The sequence below is a fragment of the Meriones unguiculatus genome, chromosome 1, assembly GCF_030254825.1.
Source record: "Meriones unguiculatus strain TT.TT164.6M chromosome 1, Bangor_MerUng_6.1, whole genome shotgun sequence".
NCBI classification, from domain to species: domain Eukaryota; kingdom Metazoa; phylum Chordata; class Mammalia; order Rodentia; family Muridae; genus Meriones; species Meriones unguiculatus.
The window spans coordinates 27,310,539-27,335,763 of record NC_083349.1 but is presented as its reverse complement, the minus strand read 5'-3'; the positions used below and the strand labels follow the sequence as shown (position 1 = coordinate 27,335,763).

Sequence of the window (25,225 nt, the reverse complement as noted above, 5' to 3'; positions counted from 1 at the left end):
ACTGTAGGAAGAAGTGAGCCCCTCTCCGCTGGCACTAAAAACCCCAAAGGTCTTCATGATCCAACCACCCATTCTCCAGACACTTGTCTTAGAGGTGGCAACTGCAAGAATCAGTCTTTGGCTTCAACTCATCCTTACTGGAGTCTGGGACACACACGTATGCCTTAGTACCCTCGCATTGCCTGTGACCTGCCTTCTGCAAGGCAAAGACACTAAGAACACAGGAAGGGCCCTCTGGGTCTCCATGCATGCCATGGCCACATTCTCTGGGTGGTGTGCCTGTCCATGTGCTTATTTATCTCCACAGAGCACTGGGGCTCTTTGCCTGGTCTCCTGCTGGCTTCTGGCCCAACACCCACCTTGGCATCCAGCTTGTCCATCTGGCCAGTTGTCTCATGCAATACATCTTGGGGGGCTGAAGATGAGTGAGAGAGGTGGGATTCAGGGTTCCCTGAAGGAGGAGAGAAGGAGGCTCTGGGACTGACATAAGTATGCCTATGGGGTCACCCTTCAACGAGATGCTGGTGGCAAGGGCTGCCTCTTGCTCTTTCCATTCTGCCTTTAGGGTGCTGGGGGAGCTGCTAACTACCCGGCCATCTAATTTCTTCTGAACTCTAGGTTGAGTTTCCTAAGAGGGTCTCCATCTCTTCTGCCAACTGAAGCTCAGAAAAACATAAGATGAATCCACTGAAAACCAGCAGACATGGTGTTTGGAGCAGCCAGTGCCCACTGCTGCACAGCCCTCTTGGCCTCTAGACCCCTCCCTGGCCACCTCCCCTCTTCAGAATCCACCCCCATTTCCATCTCATCCGTGTCCCTGCCCTGCCCCAGAGGACCCCGCTGCTTCTGCACCCAGCTCAACACAGCCCCTCCCAAACCTTCCCAAATGTACTCACCAGGGGCCGGGAGAGGGGTCTGCAGGGTCCTCAGCTTCTCTGCTTCTCCAGGGGGCCTGCAGCGTCTCCTGGGACCCAAACACCTGGCTCCCGGGGGGAGCTGCGCCCTGTGCTGGCAGCGGGAGAGGCACAGCCAGTGATTGGCATGTCCCACCCCCTGGCACGCCAGCCTTGGGGGGGAGGGAGGAAGGGAAAGAGAGGGAGGGAAGAAAGGGAGGAAAGAAAGGGAGGGGGAGCAGGAGGGAAGCCTCAGGCAGCATCTGGGGTTGCACTAAGTCCTGGAGTGTGCCCCCCTCATCCACAAGGGCACCCACTTTGAGTCTTGAGAGGGAGGAGGCAGGACATGAGGAAAGAGAGCCCAGGAAGGCTAAAAGTCCAGGAGGAGAGAGAAGGCGGATACAGGGAGACAAACACCCACACCCACTGCACACAGACTGGCGGCACACACACACACACACACACACACACCCTCACAAAGGCACACTCTGTTTCCCGGGCTCCTTCCCCCACCCAACCGGAAAGCCCCCAACTCTTGTGCACCATGTCCCAACACACATGCCCCGATATTCACATGCCTGCTTCCTTTGCACACATCCCCCCCCCCATGAACATGCCCACGCGCCCACCCACCCAGCCACACACCCTGCTCTTCCTCCCTGCTGTGAGGGAGCTAGATTCCTTCTGTTTGAAAATGACACATTGGGCCTCACGTGAGAGGTTCCAACTTGGAACAGACCCAGAGGGATGGTGCACCCGCCCTGGGGCTGAGTGACATGCCCACATGCTGGGCAGAGCGCTCTAGTGTATGCAAAGCCCTAGTGTGAGGGTGTATGGGTGTCTGGTCTGTGCGAAGTTGGAGGCTGTGTGTTTGTCCCATATGCTGTTCAGTGTCCGGTATGTGTGTATCCCTGCGTGCTCATGTTACCACACAGCCTGCGTGAATACAGGTGTGGCCCTGCCAATCTGGAGCCAGAACGCATGTGCGTGCGTGTGTCTGTACTCAGCGTGTATCTGAGTGTTGCCCAACTGTGGAATTGGCTAATTTTGACAAGCGAGGCAGCATCTACCTCCCTGCCTGCTCCACCCCCAGCTTCCCCTTGGAAGACAGACAGACAGGCAGACAGACAGCTCTCCTCCCAGCTTGTCAAACTCCGTCTCCCCTGCCTCCCACTCTGGTTCACAGGTGTGTACCTGGGGAGTGTGGGCCACTCCTCTCAGCCTACAATTTGGCCCGCAGCCCTCCCCCAGGCCGGTTTGGATTTCTGTGTTGTTTCCTCAGAGATAGAGACTCCCCACTGTGAGGGGTGTGTGTTTTGTCATAGGGACCGGGGTCCAGCAACGCCCCAGTAGAGACTTCCTGGAGAGCTGAAGGTGGAGGAGAATTGGGGAAGCTAAAGGTTCCGGTGTTCTTTGCCCCATGGGCTGTGATGCAGCCTCGGGTGGGAGGCGGGAAGGACCGAAATCAAGATCGCCATTATGTAGAGAGACATGTGAAAGCTGAAGGTGGGTACGAGGTGAGCCACTGTTTGGACTCAGGTCCTGGGGACTCTAAACTCAGGGTTTTGGAGTCTGGGGCACAGGGTTGAGGCCCTCCCCATTCTTTCTTCCACTTCATTTTTCTACCAAGCACCCTACCCTACCGTTGAGTTTGGAGCCCAGTTGCCTAGGGAGCCGGGGAAGAAATAAATCGGCGTCTCTGGAGCTTGGGCCAGCAGCCACGGGGCACAGGTGGCAGGTACATCAATACTTCTGAGGAGCCAGGGGGCCAAAAAGCACCCAGTGTGCCTCCTTTTTGCTCTGGGTCAGATAATGCAGCTGGGGGCTGTGTGTGTGTGTGTGGGGGGGGGTCGGAGCGGCTAGCTCCTCCTCCCACGCTCGGGGTCATTAAACCCTCGGGGTTAGGTCAGAAACCAATCAGTCCCGGCGATGGGCTGCCCCCTGCTGGGCCGTCCTTAGGTTGCGGGCTGCGGGTTGGGAGCGCAGTGGGGGTGCGTGTACTTGTGCGAGTACACGTGGCTTAGAGTGGGGGAGTTAGGCCTCCACATCCATTTCCGAGTCTGAATCAAGCTTCCTCTTTGCCCCTTCCCCCAATCTTCTTGCTCTCCCTTTTCTCCCACCGCCTCTGCACATGTCCCTTTAGAAATAAAAACACTTATTTTGTGGGCGGGAGGGGAGGGTGTCCAGCTTTCCCCTGCCTCCTCGTGAGTGCCCCCCATCTTTAGCCCACGCAGCTTTCTGCAGTCTGTGCAGCTTCAGAAGAAGGGGGCTATGGCCCCGTCCTCCCGTTGTTATATCACGTGTTTTGCCTTCCCGTCTAGCTTGGCTAGGTCTCCCCTTACCAGTTGGGGAAACTGAGGCACGAAGGAAGAAGGGAGGCAGCGCGGGGAGAAGCGCTCCCGCCCGGCTCGCTCACCACCCCCGCATTCGCGCCGGATTTAGCCGCAGGGAGGCTGGGAACATTGTCTTTATTTTAAGCCGCCGAGTGCGGCACGAACGCGGCTGCTCCCGACAAAGGGCTTCGCTAAGCGGCTGCAGGCGGCGCACGTGGGGGTCTGGTCCGGCCCCTTTGTGACCCCCCTCTCCAGCTACCCTGACCCTCTCCAGCTTTCCTTTCTCTGGGCAGGTGGGGGCTGGGCCCACACTGGACTCCCTGTCTGCGCTCCTGCTGCTTGCTATTTTTGATCAGTGTTGGATGACTCGGCCCAATCATAAATACATCTAAGTAGAAAAAAAAAAAAAAAAAAAAAAGAAGAGTGAAGTTGTCATGGGTTCGAATCCGTCTTTAGGTTGGTTCCTTCGAACTGCTCGGCAGGTTAGAGCTTGTCTCCAGGTCCGTTTAATCAGTGACATGGGAGTAGAAATACCTCCCTTGATGGGGCAGTTACATTAAACGGTGGCACCTTCAGTATTTAAAAGATAAAGCTATTATTGTTATTTACAATAGGTATTGAGCGCTTACTCCCGCGAGACACTGCTAGGTGCTTTACATTAATTAACCTGTCGCTCATTGTTCCGTGTGGGAGGCTTTCTTACTCCCATTTTGCAGATTGAATAGAGTCACAAAACGGCACGTGCCTCTGGCTTTGTGGAGGGTTCAGTGTGCCTGAACAATCCTGGGGTTGGGAACGGAGTGTCAGTTCGCAGGCTGCAGTTTGAGGGAAGGGAGGGCTATTATTTTCCTTAAAAATTTAAAATTTTATTTATCGCATATGGTGTAGGCGCATGTCTGTGTAAAATGCCATAGCGCCCAGGAGGAGGTCAGAGGATAATTTGCAGTTCTTTCCTTCCACCTTGTGGGTCCTGAGGATTCAATTCAGATGCGTCAGGATAGTTTTTTTTTCAAAGACCTCCATGGGGTGGGGAGCGTTGACATAAAGTGCTGGACCCCTTTTTACTTAAATAATTACTCTGCGTTTTAGTGCAGGACAGAATCTCAAACCTCACTAAACCTTCAGGATGCTGCTTCCATTGTGTTAAAGGATGGAGGCCTCAGGAGGGAAGTTCTGTCTTTTCTGTTTTACCAGGCCTGTGATGTGCAGGTGGTCCTTGAGGGCCCTTGCTGAGGGCCAGAGGTGTCACCACGCTGGTGACTTGACAGCGCGCCTTCTCACATTTTCCTTTGCCTGAAGTCTTTCTTAACCTTCCTGGGTCTTCTCCTCCACTCCAAAAGACTGCTTTCTAGATTTAAAAGGAAAAGCTACAATCCAGGGCGGGGCTGCAGGTGGGCTAGGGCAGATGCAGCCACTACAAAATTATGGGTGAAGAAATTAAGGTTTTACACTTTGGTTCTTAGGGTGAATGAATACAGACACACAGTCTGCTCAACCAATTCTTCACCTTCCCAGCCAGTTAAGTCTGGCTCCTCTTGGCAGGGGTATGGCCCGGAAGCAGTCCCCATCCATCCCTTGTCTCACAGCCCAGAGCTGAAAGGAATCTGGGTCCAGCAAAGCATTCTCTAACCCCAAAGAGCCCGCTGGTCCCTGCTGTGGATTTAGGTGGTACTTGAGGCCCGGCACTGGGAACTGAGATAACCCCAGAGGGAACCTTAGAACTGTGTTCTTACAAGGTGTCTCTAAACGGCTCCTATTCTTGCCTAGGAGGACAGGTCTTGGAGCTCAGGTCACTTGCCGCTGCCTTGGAGTTGGCTGCACCCTAGCAGCGTGAACCAGATCCAGGAAAGAGGCATTTCCACTTATGCCAAGCCTTCTTCTCAGCTCTCTAACTGTCTATAACCAAAAGCTGCTCGGAAATTTATTTATCTTCCCTTGGTCATTGAACATAGGGCCCAGATCTAGTTCCACATGAAATTGCTGTTTAGGAGTCTGACGCAGACCTGGACTTTAGGGTGTTCAAATTTTTTTTGTTATTGGGGGAGGTCCTTTGCTCCTGTTGTTCTTTCCCTCCCCACACATTTCCCCCAACAATCCAATTTGTTTATTAAATCCCATATGTCTTAGGGTTTCTGCTGCTGCTGAGAACACCATGACCAAAAAAGCAAGTTGGGGAGGAAAGGGTTTATTTGGCTTGCACTTCCAGATCGAAGTCCATCACTGGAGGAAGTCAGGGCAGGAACTCAAGCAGGGCAGGAACCTGGAGGCAGGAGCTGATACAGAGGCCACGGAGGGTGCTGCTTACTGGCTTGCTCCTCATGGCTTGTTCAGCCTGCTTTCTAATTATTTAATGTGCATTAATTTGAAGGCTTCAGATCCCTTGGAATTGGCATGATAGACAGCTTGTAAGCTGCCATGCGGGTGACTGGGAATTGAACCCCAGTCCTTTGGAAGAGCAGACAGTGCTCTTAACCACTGAGCCATCTCTCCAGCCCCTCAGCCTGCTTTCTTACAGAACCCAGAATCACTAGCACTGGGATGGCCCCGCCCACAGTGGGCTGCGCCCTTCCTTATTGATGATGAATTGAGGAAATTCCTTACAGCTGGATCTCTTGGAGTCATTTCCCCAACGGAGGCCCTTTTCTCTCTCTGATGATTCTAGCCTGTGTCAAGTTGACACACAAAACCAGCCAGTACACCATATATAGATTAAACCCGAGACAGTGAGGGGTGGGAAGGGCTCAGGGAACCCTGGCCTTGCACAGGATTGTCCATCAGTGGAGAAGGTGGACAGCAGCCCTCCATCCCTCCCCCTGCACCCAGGGTCAGGTGTACTCGGAGTGCGCAGTGGGTGCCTGGGGTTGGATGCCACGCGCCCATCTTTTTCCCTCCCTGGAAAGAAAACAGTAATACTTTCCTTGGCAGAGGCACATAGGAGTGGTACACCACTATCACCGAGAAGGTGAGAGGAGCTGGCTGCCCTTTACTGCATGTGTTCTGGCCGTACAGTTCATAAACTGTTTCTAACTTCTTGTGTAGATGTGTGTGTGTGTGTGTGTGCGTGCGTGCCCTCACAAGTGCAGGCCCACTAGTGCAGGTCAAAGGACAACTTGTGAGTGCCAAAGATAAACTCAGGTTGTCAGGACTTGTGGCTTGCTACAGGCACCTTTACCAATGGCGTCCCGTCCGTCTCTAGCCTCACATTCATAAACTCTTCACAACAGACCCGTGATGCAGGGTAATTCCCTTCTGTTTTACTGATAGAACACAGACCTGGAAGGTTAGGTTAATTCAGTCTGCTGTCTTTACCTCATCACAGTTTATGGTTTTGTTCCTAGCTCGGAGCCTCGTTAGCTGGAAGCCCTCTTCACCATTTGTAAGAAGAAAGGACATTCCAGGAAGCCTAAGTCAACGTCCCTCCTGTCCTTCAGTCTGCAGTAATAACAATGGCAGAGCAACAACAACAACAACAATAATTATTATTATTTTGAGGCAAGATCTCATGAAACCCAGGCTGGTGTCAAACTTGCTTTGTGGCTGAGGGTGACTTTGAACTTGTTTTGCCTGTGTGGATCACAAGAGAACAGTTGCCACACTGGTTTTATGCAGTGCTTGGGATCGAACCCAGGCCTCTTTGAGTGCTAGGAAGTGCTGAGCTCTGCAGCCCCACTATTTAATGGAAACATGCACGCATCAAATTTGTAGTGGCTTGGTTTTGAGTGTTTTACATGTTTTTAATGAATTAAAAATGTATTTTCTAAAAAACAGGATCTCACTATACGTAGTCTTGACTTGGAACTTACAGAGATCTACTGGCCCCGTCTCTGGAGTGCTGGGGTCACAGTTCTACATCTCCACATCTGGCTCATTGAATATTTTAAGTTTATTTTGTCTTATGCGAGTGAGTATTTTGCCTGCATGTGTGTATGAACACCAAGTCTGTGCATTCCTGGGAAGGTCAGAAGAGGGCGTTGGGTCCCTGGGAGTGGAGTTACAGGTGGTTGGGAATCATCATGTGGGTGACCGAGAGCTGAACCCTGGCAGGTGCAGAACCAGGCCACTTCTAATTATTACTTTTGCTTTTATCATAAAGGTTCCCAGATGTCAATGTGTCCACATCATCTGTCCTCCCCTCCCCCTTTCACTCTCTCTATTCATGTATGCAATCAGCCTTTGTGTTAAGGCCTACAGATCCTGGTCCCTTGGAGGCCTCTTCTCACTCACCCCTGGTGCCTCCTCTTCGCTTCAGCACTGATGGAGGCCTGACCAGGGTGGAGATAGAGGAGATGAGAAGACCTCAGGCCACCTGTTCACTCAGTCAGCTGAACGCTCGGTGATTAACTCTGCAGAATTGAGTTAGAGCCGAAGCTCCTGGGCTGAAGCCGGGAAGGGGGAGGAGGAAGAGGGGCAGGAGTGGCAGCTCCTTGATTCTGGTACAAGTTTGTAAGGGGCTGGAGTCCTGCAAGCTCAAAGGGCTTAGCAGCAGTAGAAGAAGCTTGTGGGAGTCCAAAGGTGTAGCAGCAACCTTCCTTACTTTTCTCATCCTCTTTCCACAGCGGCTGAGCATGTCTTAGCTCCAGGGCTTGACTAAGAAAGGAAGGAAGCCATTTTTCCAGGGAGACCTCTCAACAGGACATGGCAGCAAGGCTGGAAGAGAGGTATGCAGATGTTCTTTGTCTTTTTGGGTTGGATTGTGGAAGACCAATCTATTTGGGCCCCAAGCCTTCTCACTTCTTGGGTGGCTTTGTGTTGTCATGTCTTTCCAATCCGTGAAGGACTTTTCTGTTCAGCACATGTCCACCTTGATCTTCCTTTCTTAACCACAGAAGTGGAGTAGTTCTGCAAACTGCCTGAAGAGGCCCTGGGCTTCAGCCATCCTCTTGGGGATGCTAATTGGGGACAGAACTCCAGAGAGCCACTAACTTAAAACTCACACAGAGCCTGGTGTAGTGGTGCATGCCTATAATCCCAGCACTAGGGGAGGCAGAGGCAGGCAGATCTCTGTGAGTTCGAGGCCAGCCTAGCCTACCAGTCGAGTCCAGGACAGCTAAGGCTACACAGAGAAACCCTGTCTTGAAAAAACAAAAACAAAACAAAAAACAAAACAAAACCCTCACACAATGCAGCATGTCTTATTCCCTCCAGACTTGTAATGAAGGCCTATCTTAAGAGAACAGGCTGCAGTCTGTGCCCAGCATTGTGGTCAATCCTGGGAAGGAAACAGAAGTCAGAGATAGATGTCATGGGTTTCCGGAGCTAGATGGGAAGAGCTGGTCTTGGGAATGCTTCTAAGAGCAGCAGAGCTCACAAACTTCCTGGGAATTGGAGTGGGGGAAAAGGTAAAGAGAGGCAGAGGGAGGTAAAAGGTAAAAGGTAAAGAGAGGCAGAGGGAGGTAAAAGGTAAAAGGCAAAGAGAGGCAGAGGGAGGGACAGTAGGTCAATGGGGAGGTCAGTAGGGAGGGAGTCAGTGAGGAGGCTATAGGCTTGGTAGGGGAGGAAGACATGGCTTATCATACACTTGTTCTATCACACACTGGGGCACCAGACTGGGTCAAACTGGGACCCATAAGAACCCTATGAAAGAGTGAGTCGTGGCCTCTCTCCCAGCTCTTCAGTCTATCTATGAATTTGTTACAGATGAAGGCAATGATATACGAGATGGGGCCAAGATATTCTATCATCTCTCATGTTCTCTGAAGATAGTTTACCTGGGGTTTGCCTGAGTTCTGCCTCTCTCCTCAGATCCGCCTCTTTGAACTTCAGTTCCAGGCTCAGCTAGCAACGTCTACTTTTTGGATGACAGAAGATGTTACACCTAGGAGGAAAAGCCTTTGTAATTTTTCTCACAGGAAACTGTACTAGCTAGATGGTTCAGTTGTTCAAGATGTTTGCCTGGCAAGCCTGGAGAGCTAAGTTTGATCCCTGGAGCACATAGAAAAGACGAAAGGAGACAGGTGACTCCATAGAGTTGTCCTCTGAGTACCACATGCGTGCTGTCGTATGTGTGCCTCCACTGTGTGCACCCAGGTACACACACACAGGCATGCACACAAGGTAGTTCAGTGCAAGATAGTTCAGTGAACAGAGGTGATTGCTACCACACCTGAGCGACCTGAGTTCAATCCCCAGGATCCACAGGGTGGAAAGAGAAAATCAACTCCTACGAGTTGTCCTCTGACCTCTACGTGTGCACCATGGCATGCTCCCCATTAAATGTAATTCAAACCCCTCAAAACAAAACAAAAAGAGGCAGCTCAGGGAACCAGCAGGGCTTTCTTTCCAGTGGGAACCTACCAGAGCCTTTCAATGTCAAATGTGTGTTAACTTTTGTTTTGAGACAGGGTCCTGGAGAGCCTTGAACTTCAGATGCAGGGAAGGATGACCTGGGCTTTCTGCTCTTCCTGCTTCTATTGCCCACGTGCTTGGATCACAGGCTTAGGACACCAGGCCCTCCTTTCTGCAGGCTCTTTTTGATGTGGTGTGTTTCACTGGCCTCGCTGCTGAGGATCATGCTTGGGTCACCCCCGACTAGGTACAGAGAAACCCTCTGTCTCTGAAACAGGATAGTTTTAGGCCTGAATTCCTCCCTTCAAGGGCTTCCTTCCCAGGCCTCCGCCTTTCCTGGAGGCTTCCCACCTCTGGGTTGTTTCCCCTGCTCTCCTCAGGGTGCTCTGTTTTGTGTGCCAGGCTTCCTGTGGCCTCCTTGTTTACCTCCATTGAAGACTCAGCCGTTAGTCCTGCTGTTCCTTCCAAGAGTTTTTTCAGTGACCTGAGGGCCACTATTTGAGGTCTTCTGGCAGGGTTCAGCATAGTGGTCACCCTTGTCCTTGTAGTTTCCTTGTCTTCAAATCCAAGCCCTTGCCCCAAATTTCATAATCTGAGTACCAAACCCAGGCCCCAGCCCTCAACCAACAGGCTCTTGCAAGAGAGTCTCTGTTTCCCAGCTCTAAACCCACACACACCTCCAAGTCCCAGTCTTGCTTCCGATCTGTGGCATCTAGCTTTCATCTCCAAAGTAGTTTCTGAGATTCTGGGCTCTTAAGCGTTAAGAGACAGCCCTTCCTCTCTCCAGCTGCAGCTGCAACCTACTTGGTTTTTGGGCCCCAGGCCAGATGAGGACAAGTATTTAGAGTAATCCTATCCCGTCCCCAGCCTGGTTCAGTGCAAGGGAACCCCTGAAAGGCAAAAAAATACTGACTACAAACAGAAACAGGTTAGGCAGGTAAGTGGGATGTCTGAGTGGAGAGTTAGGTTGTTTTAGTTGATTTTCTGTTGTCTGTAACACAATACCATGGACTGGACGAATCATTAAGAAAAGAAGTTTGTTTTGGTTTATGATTCCAGAGGTCTAAGGTTGAGGGGCTGCATCTAGTGATGGCCCTGAGGCAGTCCAGAGCATCACATGGCAAGAGAGAGACACAGAGTACTTAGCTTGTGCATGTGTGTGCCTATTGGCCTCCATTTTTCTTAGAAAGATGTAAGTATTAAATCACAGGGGAGGGGCTCCATACTGATGACATTATCTAATCTTGTGTTTAATTTTTTTTTATTAAATTGTGCGTGTGTGTAGGTCTGAGAACAACTTGTAGGGTTTGTGAGCCCCAGGGATTGAACTCAGCTCATCAGGTTTGGGTTCCTTTACCTACTGAGCAATCTCAACGGCCCACCATTATCTAATCTTAATCACTTCCCAAAGTTCAAATCTCTAAGCATTAGAGTGGGATTGTTTTTATCCTCTTAATACCTCATTGTAGGGGCTTAATTTTAACTTTAATTTTGGAGGGGATAAGGCACATTGAAACCATCACACTGTTCCATGTCCCCTGCAAGGTGTCAAATTGCTGGGTTCAGAATTACTGGAGAGACAAACCTCCCGTGAGGGATTATCTAGGATAGGTTAATGGGGAGGAAGGGCCTACCTAGGTGTGGGCAGCATCACCTCCTAGGCTGGGGTTTTGGACTGCATAAAAAGGAGAGAGCTAGGTGAACACCAGTGTTCTTTTCCCTCTGCTTCCTGACTGTGGATGTGACATCTGCCTACCTCTTGCTGCCGTGATTTCCCTGCTGTGATGCACTGGTGCTCCGTATCTATTAACCCCAGCTGGGAGCCAGAATAAACCCTTCTCTCTTCAAGTTGGGTTTTGTCAGATCCTTTGTCACAGTGATGAGAAAAGCAACCAGCACATCCCCAATATTCTTTCTAACAAATACGGTAATTATTTCACCAAAAAGCCCCACTTGTTAAATTGTTCTAGCATCAATTGTTCTAGTTCAGTGCTCAAGATCATCTTGAAACTCAAAGCAAATGCTTTTTAGCTCTGAACCTGTAAAATCAAACCAATTTATTTACCTCCAATACACAGTGGAAGGATAGACACAAAGCATGTATACTTTGTGATGACTGATCTTGGTTGTCACTTTGACACACCTAAGAATAGGGTGCCTAAGCTAAGGAATGCTTCAGTCAGATTGGCCTGTTGGCATGTCTGTGGGGGCATTTTCTTGCTAATTGATGTTACAAGGGTTCAGATCATTGTGGATGGTGGCACCCCTGGGCCGATAGGCCTGGGATGTATAGGAAAGGTATCTGAGCGAGTCAGAGAGAGCAAGGCTGTAAGCAGTGTTCCTCCACTGTATCTGCTTTAGTCCCTGCCTCCAGAGTTCCTACCCTGGCTTCCCTTGATGATGGACTGTAAATCAAATAAACCCTTTCCTCCCTAAGTTGCTTTTGATCAGGGTTTCATTCCAGAAACAAAGAAGTAAACTAGGACAGGCTCCCAGAAAAGAGTGATAATCTCAAAGTGAGACTGAAATCCAGCAGGGCAGACATTGCATCCTAAATCTCTAGTCTGCTCTCTTGTACACACTGTACAAGGGGCTCAGCACCCAAGACATTGAGTTGACAGTCCTCTGGCTTTGCCGAGGGCAGTCTAAATCACAACTGTCTGGGGAAGGATGACTGTGTGTTGGTGTCAGTGGTTTTCCTGGATGGGTGTGGCTGGAAGTGCTCCTTTTCTGGGGCCTCATTGTGGTTCTATTCCCATGGCTCTACTAGATATCATCCCACTGGTCGTTCTTCAAACCAACCCTGTGACAATCTTCTGCTTGTCCTCCAAAGCTTTCCTGTGAAATCTGAGTGGGAGCCACCACAGCTCATAGACTCTGTGTGCCCACAAAATACTGAGATTCGCTGTCTACAGAACCTCATCTGGGCTTGTTTGATGGAGCAGTTGGCTGGAGAGCTGAAGCAACCCTGGGCAGTGCACCTGTTCAGTCCTTGAACAAATGTGGGCTTTTAGGTCTGTTGGCCCATGAGAAAAGGGGTGGCCTTCAAGTGTTTTGAGACATCACTGAAGCCTCTCCCCTCAGTTATCTTACCAGTTAGACCATGGATTCTCTTATCTGTGCCAGTCTCTAGTTTGAAATCTCTCCTAAACATGCTTCTTGCTTTTTATCCTGGTCAAGCTCTGATCTTCTAAAAAAATTTTTTTTGCCCTGTTTTTCATTTCACTGGAGGTCTAAGACTAGCCAGTAATAATCATGCCACAGTCTGAGTGAAATTTTCACTCAGTGAGCCGGTTTGTTATCTCTAAGTTTAACTTTCTACAGAGTCTTTTTTGTTTTTGTTTGGTTTTGTTTTTGTTTTTTTGAGGCAGGTCTCTTTATGGGATCCTGACTGACCTGGAGGTTGCTAGGTAGTTTGGGCTGGTCTGGAACTCACAGAGATCCTCCTGCCTTGGACTCCAGAGTGTTGAGATCAAAAGTGTGCACCAGCTACACTCAGCTTCCACAGTCTTGCAATATGGAATGATGCATCACATTCTTTTCTGTGGTATAGTACAGGCAATCTTTAGTTCAACTTCCAGCCTCATTTATATCTGAGACTAGGTCTGAAACCTTTTTTTCTCCTGAGCTCTCACTAGAATCACCCACAATGCTCTACGCATCATGCCATTTTTATACTGTTCTCTACTGCCTCCTCCCACTCCCTGGATGTTGTTCTTCCTTTCTCCCCTGGTATTGGTATTTGTTATGTCCTCACTCTCTAAACTTAGGAGAATCTGGCTTCAGCCTGTGGCCCTTCACACCCACTGGCAGTGAACTTATGTCACCCACACACTGATGATTCCCATGTGTATATCGTCAGCCTGGGCTCTCCTGAATACCAGACTTGTAGATTTCCTCATCTGTGAAAGGGGATAGTGACAGCCCTGCATCCTAGGAACGTCATGAGGAGTAAGTGATTCAGGCATGGGAAGTGTTGGGAGAGCTCATGGCTCAGAGTGAGTGCTGTGGTTTTAATTTTTCCTGTTAATTTTTTTTTTTTTTTTTATGGTTGTGGGGATGAAATCAGGGCTTTGCTCCTGCTAGGCAAGTGCTCCATCACTGAACTGCACCCCACCCCGGGGCTCACTTCATGGTGCAGCTGTGATTACTGTTATCACTGTCATTGTTCCTGCCAGCCGGCTCCATTTGGACGTCTAGAATCATCTCCAACATGACTCATCTCAACCCCCAAACTTGTTCTCTCTGCAGCATTGTCTCTCTCAGTAGATGACAACTGGACCCTCCCAGAAACTTAGGACAAAAATCTTGGAGTCATCTTGTCTTGCTTCTTTTTCTCATATACCAAATTGAATTCATTAGGAAACCCATTATCTCTCCCTGGAATATATTCAGCGTGTGGCCACTGTGGCCTTTGCCTGTGTCATTCTGAGTTATTGCCTCCACACTGTCTTCTTGCTTCTGTCCAGGCTGATCTGTGCTTTGTTCTCAACACAGCATCTAGAAAGTTCTTTTTGGTATGTGAAATGAGTCATGTCCACTAATGCCCTGACTTTGTTGCTAAAGTCTTTTTCTATTTCAACCTGCATGGCCTGTGAGCTGCCTCGGCTTCCTATTGACTGCCTTCCTGTTCCTCAGCTCCACTTGGCCACGTTCGTTCTCAGATGTGCCAAACACTTTTCTGTCTGAAGGACCTTCTACTACTGTTGCTTTTGCCACAGCAGAAAACAAAACAAAACAAAAACAGATCAAGTTTCTTTCTCTTAAAAAAAATTAAATAAAACAATTAAATAATAAAATAATTTTTGTCTGTGTTCCCCAGCACCTTTAAGTTTTCTTTTATGTGTATGGAATTTTGTTTGCACGTGTATCTGTGCACTCTGTTTGCACTATGATCGTGAAGTGCCTGTGGAAGCCAGAAGAGGGCGTTAGATCCCCGAACTGGAATTACATGCAGCTGTGAGTTGGGAAAGAAACCTTGATTCTTTAGAAGAGCAACCAGTGCTCTTAGGTGCTGAGCTCTCTCCATAATGTCAAGTTTCTACAGGTGAAGACTATGAAAGAGTGTGCACACAGGGTTGGAGGCAGGGGCAGTGAACCATACAGAGAGAGTCCTAGAGACCTTGTTAGAGAATAGATTACAAAAGTCCTTGAGGGCTAGGGAGATGGCTCAGTGGGCAAAGTGCTTGCTGCTCACGTGTGAAGACCCAAGTTTGAATCTCCAGGACATCTGTAAAAACCCAGAGGCAGCAGTGCACATCTGTAATCCCAGTGTTCCTATGGGGAGATAGAGAGGCACGAAAACCCTTGGAAGCTCCAGAACCAGCTGGCCTGGCTTACACAGTATTGAACAAGAGGCTGTGCCTCAAACGAGGTGGAAGATTGACACCCAGGCTTGCCCTCTTTCTTCCATGTGTGCTCTTGGCACATGCATGCCTCCACTGAAGTACATGAGCATCACAGACACAGACACAGACACACACACACACACACACACACACACACATTAAAAAACAAGTAAATAAAAGTTCTTGAATGTCTTTGACCTGCAGAAAAGTGTGTGTGTGTGTGTGTGTGTGTGCAAAGAAGGATTGAGAGCAAAGTAAAATGAGGGGCAGAAAGCAATCATCCACAGGTATTTTAATGCACATTAAAACATAAAAATGAATGCTCAAAATTGATAAAAATAAGATTTTAACCAGTGGCCTATTTGGGCTTGGATTAGGATGAAGCAAGAGAATTGGGTTCAAGGGTAGTATCTCACTCATTTCACATTAGTCTGGGCCCTGGCCTGCAGGACAGTGGCTCAAGGTTTTTCCTGGATTGGGATGGGAGGCAGGTTGGGTTGTCTGGGAGGGATTGGCCAGACAGGAACATCATGCAGTTATCTAGGAAAAAATAAAAAGTATTTGGTCTGGAGTCGTGGTGACCTCCATCTGGACAGGAGCTCCTGGCCTGTGAAATGAGTTAGTGAAACTTGTCTTAGAGGAACTAGAAAGGCCTTTATGGGTAAAGAACAAGGAGAGGTGTGGCATTGGGCCAGGCAGGAATGCTTGGATGAGGCCTTCACCTTGGTCTTGGACGCTACTAGGGCTCCTCACAATTTCTACCCTTGGGTCCTTCCTGAAGTGAAAGTCAGCTGGCTCAGGGACCAGGAGCCCTGGGTTTAGTTCTGGGCTGCAGATCACATCCATCCTCCATCACTTGATCTCTCCAATACCATCAATACTGGTTCCTTCCTGCCTAGGAGGGGCTGGGAAGGATGGGTGGGGTCAGTCTCAGCCACTCTCCTGTCATCTTCCTGGTGCGTCACCCTTACCTTACAGAAAAACCCGGAAACAGATGAGGAAGACAGGTTAACTATGTACCTGAGTTCCGGGACAAGAGCTGGCCCAGGTATGAGGTGACAAACTGCTCTTTAAGGCAGGACCTGGCCTGGAGGGGAGGGATTCCTATACCCCATTCCTCCCACCCCACATTATCCTTATTTTCCTTTTTGTTCAGGGAGGGGAAGAATCCATGACTGGCTGCCTCGACTTTAACCCTAGTCTCTAAATTGATGGTCTGTTTTTTTTGTTTTTTTTTTTTTTTTTTGTGACTCCCAAGTGCTGAGTTAATCATCTCAGGACCCTCTTATTTGCCCCACGGCAGTCTCTTCCATGCTTTCATGGTTATTTCACCTTAGCTTAGTGTGATGACCAGCTCCCAGTTCCTTCCCTGCTAAATCAACACTTGAGTTAAACATACGCTCATTTGTATGCCTTTGCTCATTGTGTATCATCCTGCACACTATTATTTTAACGCACTCAGATGGTATAGGTAACAAACTCATTCCTCTCACTTCTAATTTTGCTCAGCACTCTTTTAAAGATATTTCCAGGACAACATGTATTTGTATGTGGCTACACCACTGTGGGATACATATACCCAAACAGTGCTAGTGATGGGTATTTAGATGATCACTTGCACCCACAAACTTCAAACACATGGCAGTGAATGACCCTATAGATAACTGCTTAGAGCTGTGTGTGTGTGTGTGTGTGTGTGTGTGTGTGTGTGTAAGAGTGAGCACAATACTGCCTGTTGCTTTCCAGAATGGTGACACAACTCCCATTAGCCATGCATGTGGGCTATGTGGAGTTACAAGACTCTTATTCCTGTAGTTATGAGCTCTCAGCTTTATCTGGCTTCCTAATACTTGCGTTTAACTTGGCTAAGAAGAAAGTGGGAAGTAAATGGTTTCGAAACTAGGAAATCTGGGTCCATTCCCAGTTGGAGCTTGCTGTATGACTGTTTGGTGGGGGTACGGTGACACCGTAGTCATCATATGGTTAGCTTTGTGGATTTCTTGTCTGTAAAGAAATTTTCCTTTCCTTTGCTCATATTTTACCAGAGTTCTGAAGTTTCTTTTATCTATCTATCTATCTATCTATCTATCTATCTATCTATCTATCTATCTCTTTATTTATTACAGTTTATTCACTTTGTATCCCAGCTGTAGCTGGCTCCCTTGTCCCCTCCCAATCCTACCCTCCTTCCCTCTTCTTCTCCTATGCCCCTCCCCCAGTCCACTGATAGGGGAGGTCCTCCTCCCCTTCTATCTGATTCTAGTCTATCAGGTCTCATCAGGAGTGGCTGCATTGTCTTCCTCTGGGCCTGGTAAGGCTACTCCCGCCTCAGGGGGAGGTGATCAAAGAGCCTGCCACTGAGTTCATGTCAGAGACAGGCCCTGTTCCCATTACTAAGGAACCCTCTTGGACACTGAGCTTCCATGGGCTACATCTATGTAGCGGTTCTAGGTTATCTCCATGCATTGTCCTTGTTTGGAGTATCAGTTGGAGTTTCTTTTTTCTTTTCTTTTTCTTTTTCTTTTTCTTTTTTTTTTTTTTGAGGCAGGGTCTCATTTAGCCCAGGATGGCCTCGAGCTTGCTGTGTATCCAGTGATGGTCCTGAACTTCCTGCCCTGGTGACACTACTTCCTGAGCACTGAGATTATAGCTGGTGCAACCAGGGAGCTTCCAATCCTCCATCAGTTTTAAAAGTCCTGGGATTGCAGGTGTGTGCAAATGGGATTGCTGGTGTGTACTATCACACTTTCCACTGAAGCACTTTTGCCCCCATTTTTCCCACACTTCCTTTCCCTTTTCATCCTTTCTCTTTTTTGGTACCCCTCTTTCCTACTTTTTTTTTTTTTTCTGAGATAGGGTTTCTCTGTGCAGCCTTGGCTGTCCTACACTTGTTTTGTAGACCAGGCTGGCTTCAAACCCACAGAGATCTGCCTGCTCTGCCTCCCAGAGTGCTGGGATTATAGGCATGCATCACTGTGCCTGGTTTCTTTCCCTTTGTTTTATTTTCATATAGTCTTGCTAACTGCCTTGAATTAATGTTCCGGTGTCTCTGCCTCTTGAGTGCTAGGATTGCAGGTGTTTGCCACAGTTGTCTGGCACAATATGGCACTCATAATTGTACTTTAATTTTTCATTAAAGACATCTAAATCAAGAATACTTTTATTTTAATTTAATTGTTTGGAGACAGGTACTCTCTATGTGTCCCTGGTTGTCCTGAAACTCACTATGTAGACCAGGCTGGCCTTGAAATCACAGAAATCCACCTGCCTCTGTCTCCTAAGTGCTGGGATAAATGGTGTGTGCCACCACACATGGCTTCAAAGTAATTTTAAATAGTATCCTCTAGCTGTCTGTCCATCTGTCCGTCCGTCTGTCTGTCTTTCTGCGTGTGTTTGTGCATGCTAGATATTGAAATCAGGACTTTAGATAAGCTAGACACTGACCTGCACCCACCAGGATATACTCCTAGTCTTGTCCCATGTCTTAAAAGAAAGTAGAGCTGGGACTGGAGAGCTAGCTTTGTGTTAAGAGCTCTTGCCTCTTTTCCAGAGGACCCAAGTTTGGTTCCCAGCACCTATATCAGGTGGCTCACAACCTTGTAAGTCCAGCTTCAGGGGATCCATCATTTCAAGCCTCCATGAGCTTTCACACACTCCCACATCCACACATAGACATACACATAATTAAAAACAATAATTGTTTAGTATTGTCTTTTTATTTTTTGTTTAGCTCTGTTTCGACAGGTATAGCCCAGGGATGGCCTTGAACTCCTTGGCCCAGCCTGGTCTTGAATCTCAGTTTGCCCTTGCTCCCCAACTCCTATCCTCCTAAACTTCTGGGATTATGAGCATAGAAGCCATAACACCTGGACACCTGGCTGCTTTTTCACATCTCTGCTCAAAATTGACTTGACGATCTTGGTTCCTTATTCTTCAATGTAAAATTTAAATTTTAGTATAGAAGTTTCTGAGTTCCTAAAAATAATCCCAAGTAAAATTCTGATTATCGCACATTAAATTTGAGCAGGAAGTCATTACAAAGATGAGTATGAAGTGTTTTCTGTCTACTGAGATGGTATTTGTGATCATAAAGAAGTCTTTAAATTTTTTTCTTCCTGGATGGCTTGTGTGTCCTTAATGGCCATTGAGCTTTGGGTGCTGCTCTGAGTAGTATCTTAATTTTCAAAACTATGTTTTTAGACAGTAGTTTCAACTTACTGCCAATGCTGTTCTGATAATTTGATTTTTCAATCCAATATCCTTGCGTGGCTCTTTCATTACTTTTAATTGTTTATTGATTTTGTTGGCTTAACTAGGTAAGTGATCACATTCTTTCTAGGTAATGGTATTTTAAAGTCTTCTGCTTTTTTCTTTTTCAGCGGCAAATGTGTGAAGTCTGTAGTCTCATGTCGAGCAATTGACTCTGCTGCTGAGGAGGCTGCACATAGGCAGCTCACATGTGCTTTGTCCTTGTGCTGAGCTGGTTACTCCACCCAGCTGGGCTCCCATCCTTCAGGGAATTGGCTTAGTTTTTCTATACTTTCTCCACCCACCGCCTTTTTATTAGAAAAAAACTACTTTTTGAGACAGGTGTATGTAGCTCTGGATGGCCTGGATCTCTCTTTGTAGACCAAACTGACCTCAAACTCATAGAGATCCACCTGCCTCTGCCTCCCAAGTGCCAGGATTAAAGGTGTGCTCCACCATGTCCAGTCTGCTAATTTATTTATTTTTAATGTGTATGAGTGTTTTGCCTGTGTATATGTATATATGCCATGTGCATACCTGTTGCCCTAGGAGGCCAAAAGAGAGTGTTAGATTCTCTGGATCTGGAGTTACAGAAGACTGTGAGCTACCACGTGGGTGCTGATCTGTACCTTGCTTCTCTGCAACAGCAGTGCGTGTTCTTAACCACTGAGCCATCTCTCTAGCTCCTTCCTTGCTATTTCTTTTAGTTCTTTGGTGGTTTGTGTGTGTGTGTGTGTGTGTATGTATGTATGTGAGTGTGTCTATTTATGTATGTGTTTGTGAATGTGTGTGTGTCTACCTGCCTGCCTGCATCCTTTTTAGGATACTCAAGTAACAAGTGATGAATTTTAACAAAGATTTCATTTGTAATAGAACTTTTAAGTTTCTGAATCATATTTGTAAATATATAGGCACCTGAATTTGTAGGCAATGGAGGAGACTTCAGAGGTTACTGAGGGAAAGAGGACAGAGAAGAGGAGAAGGATCGGTGGCTGTTTTCCAAGGATGGGTCTGAAGGAGGACGCAGATGTCTGTTCAGCGTTTTTCACTGAGCAGTATGCTGCACACATCTCCTTTGTCTCCCTGTGGAGTCCTGGCAAAGTCAATGATGTTTAGTGACACTTGTGGGACAGATTTTCTCTTTTTTGACAAAAGGAAGGGCTGTTTTTTGCCTCAGGGTTGGTAGAGGGCACAGCAAAAAGCTGTGTGCAGGAAGACAGTCTTATATAAGGCACACTCCTCTCCAGAGAAACACAGCTTTATAAAGGTGTGTGAGGTAGCCTCATCCACTCAAAGTGCCCTTGCCCTTTTGCAAGAAGAGTCCATCAGAGTGCTGCAATGGACATATTGTTCAGTGAGGCTGAATTTAGAAACTATGTGATGGATAGACAGCATTTCATGCCAGCCCGGAATTGTGGGGCTATTTAGTAAATGGATTTTGAGCAAATAACTAATTTAAACAAAACAAAGCCAAAATGTTAAATATCATATATATAATGATAAAACCTAAAATCTCAAATGTGCTTTTGAAGGAAGTGTGGGTAAATGGTTTTGAATTCAAGGGGAGGGAAATTTCTTCCTGTTTTTATTTTGTTTTGTTTTGGGGTGATGGAGCGCAAACCCAGGGCCTCACATACGGGTTCTACCACGTTGGCAACCCTGGGAAGGCCGTTCTGAACATAACCTAAAACACGGAAAGTGAGTTAAAAAAAGAAAAAAGCTGAGCATGATGTCACATACCTGAAATGGAAGTTGGAGGCAGGAGGATTTCAAGTTTTGTGGCTTCCAAGCCCACCTGGGGTACATAATGCGACACTTTGGGTTGGAGCTTGGTGGTAGAACCTTTACCTAGCCTGTAAAAGGCTTTGGGTTTAAGAGAGAGAGAGAGAGAGAGAGAGAGAGAGAGAGAGAGAGGAGAAGGAAAAAGAAGAGGAGGAGGGAGAAGGAAGAGGAGCAAGGGAAGGAAGAAGAAACAGTTAAAGCAGCGTGGTTGGTGATGAAGCGGGCGACAGTTCACTGGATTAGTACACATGAGACCTTGGGTTTGCTTCCCAGAATCAGAAGGGAAAGAGGATAAGTGCAATTATATAAAGTAACAAAAGAGCTTCTATTTTCAAAAGAAACAGTATATTTAAGTGTTTATTTTCAACTGAATGAGGTGGCACACACCTGTTATTCCAGCACTGGGGTGGATGAAACAGGGGATCTCTAGGAGTCACAGGCATTGTGAGCTGCCCGACATAGGTGTTTGGGCTGAACTTGGGCCAGAGTGCTGCAGACAGTGAGAGGTCAGGAGGGGTATCTTCCCTTCACACACCTCCCTCCCCCTCAAATGTCATGGTAGACAAGTGGCAGGGCCAGCTCTCCTGTGCTCAAGCTCTTGGGGCCAGCACTAAATACTTGAAATGATAGAATTAATTCATGTGAATGCTTACAAAAACAAGTTCAGACAGTATCACCATAACAGTCTTTGCTCCTTCAGCCTGTCCATCACCCATCTGCCAAACTCTCAGGCTGAAGTCATCCCAGAACAGCCCTGCCATGGAAGTGATGTAATTCAGCTGGGGAAGATGGTGTGCAAACCCAAGAGTCCCCGTTCAGGGAGGAAGAACTGGCATCAAAGAGACTAAGATGGTTACAGGAAAGTCCCACTCTTCTCCCCTGGCATGGCTGGGTTGGGTCTTGCTCTAAAACTGACACATAAGGAGTACCTCCCTCCTTCTCCCCACCACAGATCTTTCTTCTCATCATTTGCTTGAAGAAGATGCCTTTTGGGGTGTCTGTTCAGCCCGTTTGCTGTTCCTGAGCTTTAACTACTCACTCTCCCCGGGCATCTGCAGTAAGTATTCTTATACCAATGCACCTGTCTCTCTTTAGACACAACTAAAGGCATCTGACTCCGGGATTGGTCTAGGGAATTGCATTCTTATGAATTTGCAAATATGACTCAGACAAGCAGGACTTGTAAGGACATCTAAAGTTGGAGCTGGATGGTCGAATTTGTGCCAATGTAAAAGTATGGTGGAGAAAACTAGAGAGAGGGATGGGGAGGGGAGAGAGAGCTAGCTGGAGGGAGTGAAGGGATAGGGATGGGGACAGAGAGAAGGATGAGGCACTACGACCAGGAGAATAAAAAGGAGTCAGAGGAGAGAGGGGAAGGAAGAGGGAAAGAGAAATAAAAGACCATAATCCAGTCAGAAGTCATGACAAGAACTCCATACATGTAAATATGTATGTATGTTTGTATGAAACTATATAGTATATAGCTTTTTCAGACTGGCTCTCTTTTTTTTTTTTGGTGTTTTTGTTTGTTTGTTTTTGTTTTTTGTTTTTTTGAGACAGGGTTTTGTAGCTTTGACTGTCCTGGACTTACTTTGTGGACCAGGCTGGCCTCGATCTCACAGAGATACACCTTCCTCTGCCTCCCCAAGGGCTGGGATTAAAGGCCTGAGCCACCACACCTGCTGGCTCAGATTGGTTCTTTTGCTGAGTAAAATGCATTTAAACTTCCTCCATGTCTCTTCATGGTAGCTTGGTAGCTCAGTTCTTTTTATCACTGAATAATTTTATTGTTCTTTTAAACCAAGATAAGAATTCTCCTGAGATTATTTCCTCTCTAGGTGCAATCAAATAGCTCCACAGCCTACAGAAAATTATACTGCCAAAGGATGTACCATTACTTTTAAATTGAAATGATGAAGAGACATGTCATTTTTTCCCCCCAAACTTAAGAACTTACTTCTGTATCCTTTTGGATGGATTGTAAAACTATCATTTTCTTTGTTAACAGACAAAAGGACAAGGCTCTTAGTACCTGAGAGGTAGAGGCAGGTGTATCTGCATCAACCAGGACTACATAGTGAGGTCCTGTCTGGAAGAAACAACAGAAGTCCGCAAAGAATGGACAGAAAGGATCCTGAATGACCAGGAGGGCCGGAGAGTCTCCACTAGATGTGCTATTATATGTCTAGATGAATTTACCCTTCAGGCAAAGTTACTTGATGAACTTCATGTGTTTGGAGGGAAATCCTTGTTTGTAAATTTTGTTATTGTGGGATTTGATTCATTCATTAATTGTTTGTGTGGTGTACACACTTACAGTATGGCATATATGTGTGGATATGTGTGTCCATTCATTAGTACCTGGGGTAGGGGAAAGATGCTGGGTGCCCTGTTCTATCACCTTCTGTCTTATCTATTGAGCTACAGTCTCTGTCTGAGCCTTGAGCTTGTCCCCACCCCCCCACCCCCACCACCCCTTTAACCTATGCTAACTGGCCAGCAAACCTCAGTAAACTTCTAGTTTCTGTCCCTGTTATCCTAGTACCGGGGTTATAGATGTGTTTGTCCACACCTAGTGTTTACATGGGTGCTGAGGATCTGAACTCAGGTGTTCATGTGTGCACACTCACCAGCCCCACTGTGGGTTTTTCCAGTATCCTGTGGATGCATCTGTATCCCATGATGCAGAATTTGGGATATGGACACCTGCAGGTTTTGTTCAAGGAACAGTGGGATTGTATTAGTTCCTCTTCTGCCACTGTGATAAAGTATCACCACAAAAAGCAACTTAATGAGTAAAGTGTGTATTTGGCTTATGATTCCAGAGAGATAAGATCCATGATTGTGGGGAAGGCATGGAGCAGCAGCAGGAAGCAGAGAGATCACTGTTTATCCTTATACAGGAAGCAACAGAAAAAGAACAGGAAGTAGATATAAACCTTCAAAGCCCGACCATAACGCCCCCCTCCTTCGACCCACCCATGAAGGACTTCAGGGATTCACCCCTTAAAAGCTCCACAAGCTCTCCAAACAGTGCCACCAACTGGGATCCATGAGCCTCTGGAGACATTTTTCTTTCAAACTACAACTGGATTTTTTTTTTTAATTTTATCCAAATAGCTGTGGTTATGTAAGTCTACATACTGTCTGATATAGCTTTTATTTAAAAGATATTGCGATGGTGTGTCAGAGAAAACTGAGAGTTAATTTTAACAACACTTGAATGGACCACAACTGTACACTGTGGGGACTGGGTTAATGATCTTTTGAACAGGAGCAGGGTAACAAAAGGATAGAAATCACAAGGAGGTAGGACAGAGACAAGAAGTCAGACACAATGAGAAGAAAATCTGAAGTGGAAGAGATGGCTCAGAGAGGAAAGGTGTTTGCTGTCTAGCCTGAGGATCTGAGTTTGGTTCCCAGAACCTACATGGTTAAAGAAGAGAGCTAATGGGCTGGAGAGATGGCTCAGTGCTTAAGAACACTTGCTGCTTTTCCAGAGGACCCATGTTGGATGTTTCACAGCTGTTTGAAACTCTAGCTCCAAGATATGATTCAATTTTTTGTCTCCTTGGGCACTCTCATGTAGCACACACACGTGCACACACACACACACGCACACACACACACAGTTGGAGTTGGGATAGACTCCCCTTTTTGTCCTGGTCATGAAGTTGATAAGGATGACCCCAAAATGACAAGACAAGTGGCCACCGCACAAAGCACTTGTGCTCAGTAGATGTGCCTAGCATGCAAGACAAGCAGAGAGGAAGGCCAGCAAGAATGCTGGTAACATCCATGTCCTTGTTCCCATTGTCTCTAGGGTAGTTTCAGCTTGGCCCATACTGTGGTTTGGTTACAGGAGCCATTATACATCCCACTTATGCTCAAGCTAGAATTGCCATGGAACCATGTACAAACCAAGAGTCCTGATCAACATCGGTTTAGATAGAAGCTGCTGTTTATTGCCCAGCATTTTTCTGGTGTATATATGTGTGCCTGTGGAGTCTAGCAGAGGGTGACGGATCCTCTAGAGCTGGAGTTTCAGGAGCAACTCTGAGCCACTTGATGTGTAAGACCTGGGGTCTCACAGCTCAGGAGTTCAATCACGCCCTTCCCAGAAACTCCCCCAGACCAAGACTCGTTGCAAAAGCAAGAGGTTTATTAACCATTGTACAACGGGGTCACCCCTGCCGGTCAGCAAAGAGTGGCACCAGGAGACAAAGGCCTTTAGGTTTTTAAAAGAAAAATTGCGGGAAATTTGAAGTTGCAGTTTTGGCAATTTAGGATTGGATGAGGAAGTTATAAAGTAAGATAATTGGTTAGTCTTAGGTGC

The 25,225-nt window shown here is 47.2% G+C and overlaps 1 protein-coding gene and 1 long non-coding RNA gene across 2 annotated transcripts in view; one reads left to right on the top strand and one right to left on the bottom strand.

The window, feature by feature from the left end:
• Positions 1 to 1,455, bottom strand: part of Chrm1 (cholinergic receptor muscarinic 1) — a 32,690-nt gene extending 31,235 nt beyond the window's left edge. Inside the window, exon 1 of the mRNA XM_021651880.2 lies at positions 897 to 1,455. The gene's annotated coding sequence lies outside the window, so the exon portion shown is untranslated. The remainder of the gene's footprint in view (positions 1 to 896) is intronic.
• Positions 1,456 to 2,260: 805 nt separating this feature from the next.
• LOC132654803 (uncharacterized) lies at positions 2,261 to 24,228 on the top strand. Its single transcript, XR_009592495.1, has 6 exons — positions 2,261 to 2,399; positions 6,565 to 7,127; positions 7,320 to 7,559; positions 7,783 to 7,884; positions 21,590 to 21,946; positions 22,898 to 24,228. It is a non-coding gene; the product is annotated as an uncharacterized LOC132654803 (long non-coding RNA).
• Positions 24,229 to 25,225: the final 997 nt, after the last annotated feature.